Source organism: Arachis ipaensis, chromosome B7 (genome assembly GCF_059453495.1).
Source record: "Arachis ipaensis isolate K30076 ecotype BB chromosome B7, ASM5945349v1, whole genome shotgun sequence".
Classification (NCBI taxonomy): domain Eukaryota; kingdom Viridiplantae; phylum Streptophyta; class Magnoliopsida; order Fabales; family Fabaceae; genus Arachis; species Arachis ipaensis.
In genome coordinates this window covers 68,206,918-68,214,086 of record NC_142442.1, presented here as the reverse complement: position 1 = coordinate 68,214,086, position 7,169 = coordinate 68,206,918, and the positions used below count along the sequence as shown (strand labels likewise).

At 36.3% G+C, this 7,169-nt stretch overlaps 1 long non-coding RNA gene across 1 annotated transcript; it reads left to right on the top strand.

Annotated features, from left to right (window-relative positions):
- The first annotated feature begins 692 nt into the window (after positions 1-692).
- Positions 693-4,535, top strand: LOC107610120 (uncharacterized). The gene is made up of 2 exons (XR_001613401.3): positions 693-1,550; positions 4,200-4,535. It is a non-coding gene; the product is annotated as an uncharacterized LOC107610120 (long non-coding RNA).
- The last annotated feature ends 2,634 nt before the right edge of the window (positions 4,536-7,169 follow it).

Sequence of the window (7,169 nt, the reverse complement as noted above, 5' to 3'; positions counted from 1 at the left end):
AATTGCCATCATCCAACCCCCATTTCTCTCATAGCCAACAACATGACATTTCATTGTAATTCCTAAGGAGAACGACCCGAGATTTAATTACTCTCGGTTATTTTAATTTGAATTTAACATTTGATTAAGAGAATTCATTGTTGGTTTGGACTATGCCACTAACAAATTGATTCTTGATTTTAAACCGGCAAAAATTCTCTTATCAAATTTGGCGCCATTGCCGGAGAGCTTGCAATGGTGTTACATTGTTGGCTATTGTTAATATGTGAATATGTGAAGAGTTTGTTTTAGTTGATTGCTTATTTTTCTTTGTAAATATGTTTCTTGGTTGTTAGCTTGCCTTAATAGATTTTTGTTTTAAAGTGCATATGTGAATAGTTAGTAATTTTGCTTTAAATTGCCTTTTTGACTTGAATTGTGTGTTTAAAATTTTGAATTGGTTTTTAGATGGTTGAATTTGGATAGATTTTTTTTTATGCATATTAAAAGTGTTTTGAATAGTCCATAATTTTGATTTGAAAAATAAAATTTTAGATTAATTTTAAAATTATTATAAATAGTTGCATTTTTTTATTAATTCCTTGTTTATATACATTTTAGAATATTAGGTAAATTTCTATTTTGAAAAAAAAAATTGCCCTCTGTGCTCTCGCACAGCTTGTACATATGCACAATTGCCCATTTTCATCTCCGTGCGTACGCACGAATCTTGGTGCGTACACACCTCCAATTCTCCCTCCTCTGTTGGGAGCACCGGCACGGTTGGTGCGTCTGCACAGCCCCTGAGGTGCGAACCCTGTGACTCCTCAGTACCCCTCTTCTCCTTCCCCAACGTTCATCCCTATCCCCTTCTTCCCTGCCTCAGACCATCATCACGCTACCACCCTGCGCCGCCAGCAACCCTAATCGCCGGCGCCACCAACCAACACCACCACCCCACCTCTCGGCCAACCAGCCCCACGCCGCCGTCCAGCCTCCTTTCTCTACCCTCAGCCATACCAACCTCTTCTCTTTTCTCCGTCGAAACCCAGTTTTCTTCGCGCCAGCCCCTGCTTCACCCCGAACCAGCCTCCAGTCACCGCGTCTAGCCTCCTCCCTTCACCCACAACTGCCGGCGAGTTCTTTCCCCCGTGGTCTGAACCCTAGCCTATCTTCTTCTTCTCATTACATCTTCTCGGAGCCAACCAACGTCCACCATCAGCTTTATCATCGAGTCTCATCATCACCACTGAACCGCCGTTTCCTCTTCCCCTGACCACTGATCCATAGCCCCGCCATCTTCCCCCTGACCCTCTCGTTCTTTATGGGTTGAAGAACAGAGCAAGTACAAGCTCTTGTTCTCTTCGTCTCAAGCGAATTCCAGCTGCTGCGACGTATCCCCTGTTTCTCGGCCCTGTGCCGCTTTCCCTCTCTGACGAAGACCTTGGCCAGCCATGCTGCCACTGCGCCACTGCGCCACTAGACCGGCTGTGTTTGTTCTGGCCATTAGCTCACCATCATCAACCTTCTTCTTCCCCTTTCCCTTCCTGCTCCAATTTTCTGCTTCCCAGGTCTCAATTCTTTCTCTTCTGTCTAGTCTGTTTAGTCTGTTACAGTTGTTAATTCAGTTGGTTTAGTTAGTTTAGCTAGATTAGCTTAGTTTAGTTAAACTAGGTGGTTAGAGAATCTGAGCTGGATAGTGGATTTAGGCTTGTTTGAATTGATGATGCTGTAAAAGTGTTGCTGTTTCATTAATTTTTCTTGGCTTGTTGTTGCTGAGTGTTCCTCTGCTGGCTGCTTGGTCCATATTATATGAACTGCAATGATTTCAGTTTGTGAAACTGGTTAAGTCATATGAATTCTTTTTGCTGCTTGCTTGAACCTGGGAAATATGTTATTTACTGATGCTGTTTGGAATGTTGCTCTTTCATTGGTTTGCCCTGTGCTAAATTAGTTTGCTTGATGTTGCTGCCTGGCTGTTCATTATTGCTTTGTTCTTGCTGAATGCTGTTGGCTGAGTTCTTGTTCCCATTTGCAGTTCATTGTTGGATTCAATTATGAGTAATTGCTTGAATTAATACTGCTTGCTTCTGGAACGATTATCGAATTCAATGCAACGAATGCTGATTGAGTCCATTATATGTTGTGCATTGCTGCTGTTTTGGTTACTGCTGGATTAATTCACTGCTGTTCGGGTTGCTCATTTATGATGGAATCACTGATTCTGAATTTCTGTTTATGATGTGAAATCACTGATTCTGATTTGATTTTTCTGATTGAATTGATGGTTAAATTACTGTTGAGTTCATTTGGTTAGTTGTTTGACTGATTTTCTGTTGAACTTCTGAGATATTGCTGCTGGGAGTGTTGAATTATTGTTGCTGGAATTGTTTGGAAATAGTTAACTATATTCGTGAATTATTGTTTGGGGCTGATTTGCTGGAAATTTGCTGTTAGGTTTGGTTGAAATTTTTCTTGATTATGTGGAGATTTGCTGATTTACTGCCAGTTTTGATGACTTTTGAGGCTAAAATTGACGGGATAATGTGTGATTGTTGCATGTTTAATTGTCTGGAATTGGTTTGATCATTTGGATACTTGTTACTTCATTGCGTTAAAGTTGTTTTTGCTAAAACTTCGCTGCTGTTAGGTTGCTTTGCAGTAGGATTAGTACAAGCTCATAGATAATTAATCATGCTTTTATGCTTCTTAAGTTTGAATTTCATTTGGTTTGAACTGGCTTGCCTGAATTGCTGGTGAAGTCTTCTTTCAATTTTGCACTTGACTGTTTGAATTCAGATTGCCTACTTGTTAAATGGTTCATTGTTTTGGTGCTGTATTTTTTGTTTTTGCTGTATTTTGGCTCATTTTCTGATTTCCTATGAGGTCATATACGATTTTTTGTGAATTTAAGTGTTAATGCATTCATAGGAAATTTGAATTGATTGTTTGAATTTGGGAAATAGGCCGATTTACTGCTGAAATGCTGCCGGATTTTTTGTAAACCTATTTTATTAAATGATATTGTTTTACTTGGTGCAACAAGATTCTAATTGATGGAATTCTCTGTCAAAAAGAATCTTGTTTGCTTAAGGGTTTTGGAAATTTCCTCAAGAGTCTCCTTACAAGTCTTGGTCAATTCTTTAATCTCTTTGCTTGTTTTATCTTGTATGTTATTTTTAATTATTGAACAATCCTTGATTGATTTTTAAATTGACTATAAACTTGAGATTCTTTGGAAAATTTGAGCCTCTTTTGCATAAACTCACAAGTTTGAAAGTTTTTAATCTATGTGGCTGAATTGATTCATTTTAATTTTTGCGTAACTTACATTACGTCACATAGATCGTGAGATTTTCAATTCTTGTTTCAACTTGTAACTTTTATGCCTCATTGAATTTGGTGTTTGAATGTTTCTTGATTAACTTGTTTCTCAATGTTTTGACTTGTCAACACCAAATTCTTTTACTTCATGCCAATTACTTGTGATTGAGATTTACTTGATTATGTGCTCTACACATATATGTGCATTACTTGTTTTGGCATCTTGAATTTTTGAGAAGTGGATAGAAACTTGCTTGTTTTGAAATTTTTGAATTTTTTTGGAATTAAGGAACTTGTGACTATGCACCTAATTTTTTATTTTTCTTCCATTTCTTTTACTAACTTTTCCCTTCTTTTTACATACCGTTTAACCTTTGTTTTCTTTTTCAACTAACATTTTCTTTTTCTTCACCTAACCTTTAATTTTTCTTTTCCTTTTCAACTAACATTAATTTCTAACTTTTCATAACTTTTGACCTTTTCTTTTCTTTTTCAACTAACTTCTTCTCCATAACTTTTGACTATCTTTTCTTTCTTTTCTTTTTCAACTGACTATTTTCTTTTTACTCACATAACTTTTAACTTTCTTTTTCTTTTCAACTAACACTAACTTTTTAACTGTTTTCTTTTCTTCACCGACCTTTTGACTTTTTCTTTCCTTTTCAACTAACTTTCCTTTTAACCTTTTACCTATTTTCTTTTTCTTCGTGCATAGCAATAACGCTCCTTTCTTCTTTTTCTCTTTGATAAACAAGCAAGTTAGCTTTCTTAGATTCCTTTATTTGATTGGAAGTTACTTCTTCTAACTTGAATCTCATGTGTGCTTCCATTCAAATTTATATTATCTGTTCACTTCATACATATGCTGTTTTGTGACTTAGCTCTTTCTTTTTCAGTGCCACCATCACTCTCGCAGCCACTTTTGTATGGTGACACAGTGACGACTCCTTCCACTCCGCATGATCGTGAGCACCGAGGACGGTGCTACATTTTAAGTTTGGGGAGGTTGTGCATCTTCAGCAAGCGCATTTTGGGTGACAAGCTTCATTTCCGAACACTTTTAGTGTACTTTCTTTTTATGTTTTTTTTGGTACTTTGTATATATTTTATCCTTTTGAGAAACTTTTTACTTAGTTTATTGCACTTTCTTAGTTTATTGTACTTTTAAATTTTGCTTGTACATAACTTAGTATTATATAGTAGTTATGCATATTTTGACATTTTGCTTTTAATTTTAGCTTTTACATATGCTTTTTGGTTTTTAGGCTTGATTGTGATTTTGGATGATGTAATGATTGCATCTCAGTTTGAATTCCTATATACTTGCTATTTTGGTTTGATTGAAATTAGGAATTAAACTTAGGATTTTTGACCTTTTTCATCCAATCACATTATATACATATATGGAATAAATGTTAGTCAATTTAATGAAATTTCCAAGAAACCTACTTTTTATAGGGTATTGAAATTCAAATTGAATTGAGTTGAAATTTTTTTGAAACTTGTATGATTCATACATTGTGGAATATGGTTTTTGAGTTAAAGAACACATAACTTGTGAGATTTTAAGCCTTATTGTGTGGTTGCATTATTCAACCACTTTATTCTTGTGTGTTGCTCTTCTCTATGATTACAATCTTTGGTTTGTTTAATTCTATATATCCATTGTTTAATGTATATTTATGCAAGTATGTGATTGAGACCATTATTCCTTTATAACTCACTTAACCCAAAAAGCCTACCATTTCATTTACGTTTGCTTACCACTTTGAGCCTTTTAATTCCCTTTTGTTCTTGATTGAGCACACCACTAGCTATAAGCGGAAAAATAATGAATGTTCCTATTTTGAATCTTTGAATAGCTTAAGTTAGTGAGAGTGTGTAGTGTTTAAGTGTGGGGAAAATGTGGACACTTGGGTTGATGAAAATGTGTTTTCTGCCTGTTGAGAAATACTAGGAAATTTTGGGGTGCATACTCATGTAATACTATAGAAACCACATGCATTGATGTGTTGTTATCAAGGTTGCGAGAACCGGACCGGTCAATAAACCGGTGAGGTCACTGGTTCAATGGTTCAATGGTTCGACCGGGGTTTAATCGGGGTTCAACCGGTTTAATTAAATATTAAATAAAATTATTAAAAAACCTAAAAATAATTTTAAATATATAAATTCAATAATTTCTAACTTAATAAAATTTAAAATCTCACATAATAAATTATCCATAACTTAATATTAGAGGTCCACAAACAACTTCAAACATCAAAGTTTATAACTAAACAACTTCATAGATCATTAAAAAAGAGAAATATAGTGATACTAAGAAACCCAAAAGAATTTAAATTGGCATGACTTGTGTACATATCATCTAGCAACACTTAAATTGTGGCTGTAAAGTATAAATAGATTGAATGATACTATTCAAAACAAAGGTATATTAGTACAGACAAGCATAGTTTGTTGATACATAACAACCAGTTTACCATATGCAGGACTTTGAAATACACTGATTCAGATATATAGAAGCACATTGACACTGTTTTTGAAAACATATCAGACTATGAATCCAAACTAATCTGAAAACATATCAGCAGCAAAAACTAAATTGAATCGAATTCCACAGTCAGAATCCAAATTAAATTGAATTCATAATTACATCACCATTCAACAAATTGAATAAATAATGTCTTCTGGCTGTTGTTCCTGTAACTCAAACAAATTAACCCAGCAAAGAAAATATTTAATCAAATCATTCAATCAATCATTATTTCAGAAAATCAGTAACTCGGATTAAGCAAAATTATCAAACTCAGAATCAGAAATCAAAGAACCCAAAACCCAGAATCGGTATTATTAACAAATGTACAAACCAAGCAATATTAATTAAAGCAGCAGCGCTTACCGGCGGCGAAGGAGGAAGGAAAGTGAGGCGAGGGAGGAATAGGAAGCGACGGGCTGATGACAACGGAACAAGGGAAGTGAACTCGAACAGAGAGCGACAGAGAGCTCGAAGCTCAGACACAGAGAGAGTGAGTGAGAGAGAGAGCGCGCGCTTGAAGAGATGACGATCAACCGGGAAACCTTCGCGACGGTTATGCCACGGGGTCAACGCTTCCTTTGTGCGACGGTGACGAGAAGAGGAAAGATGAGAAGGGATTGGCGATGAGAAGAGTGCGACGGCACCCACGATTCCCGCCGGCGGCGAAAGCACCATCTAACAGAGAAGAAAAGTTCGGCCATGGAGGATTGTGATGGCGGGCTGGTGGCTGGGGTTAGGTTAGGGTAAGGTTTCTGATTCTCAGAGATGAGATGAAAAGGTGGGGGTGGTGTGGGAATGACGCGTTGGAAAGGGAAAACTGGAACTGATTGTGATTATTAGGGTTACGCGTTTTGCTTTTGCCATTTTCTCTTTTTTTTTTTTTTTTAAATAGGGCAAAACGACGTCGTTTTGCATCTCTGATTTCAAACCAAAAAACCACCAAAAAATCGGACGGTTCTCCCGGTTCACCGGTTAACCACCGGTTCGACCGGTTCTTCCACCGATTTTTTGCTAGACGATTTTTAACGTTACCCGGACCGGCTAGGTGATCGGTTCCCGGTTTTTCTGGTTGAACCGGCCGGTCCGGTTTGGTTTTCAGAACCATGGTTGTTATATATATATATACTTTGTTTCAAAAAAAAAAAAGAGAAAAAAAAAGAGAGAAATAATGAAAAGGGGACAAAATTACCCCAATATGAAATTCAATAAAAATCAATGCATATGTAATGAATTGCATCTAATGCATGAGTGTGTGTATATGTAAAAGTGAGATTATGGGTAGCTAGGCTTGATATTAGAAGTTTATAGGTTGTGTATGTGTTAGGCG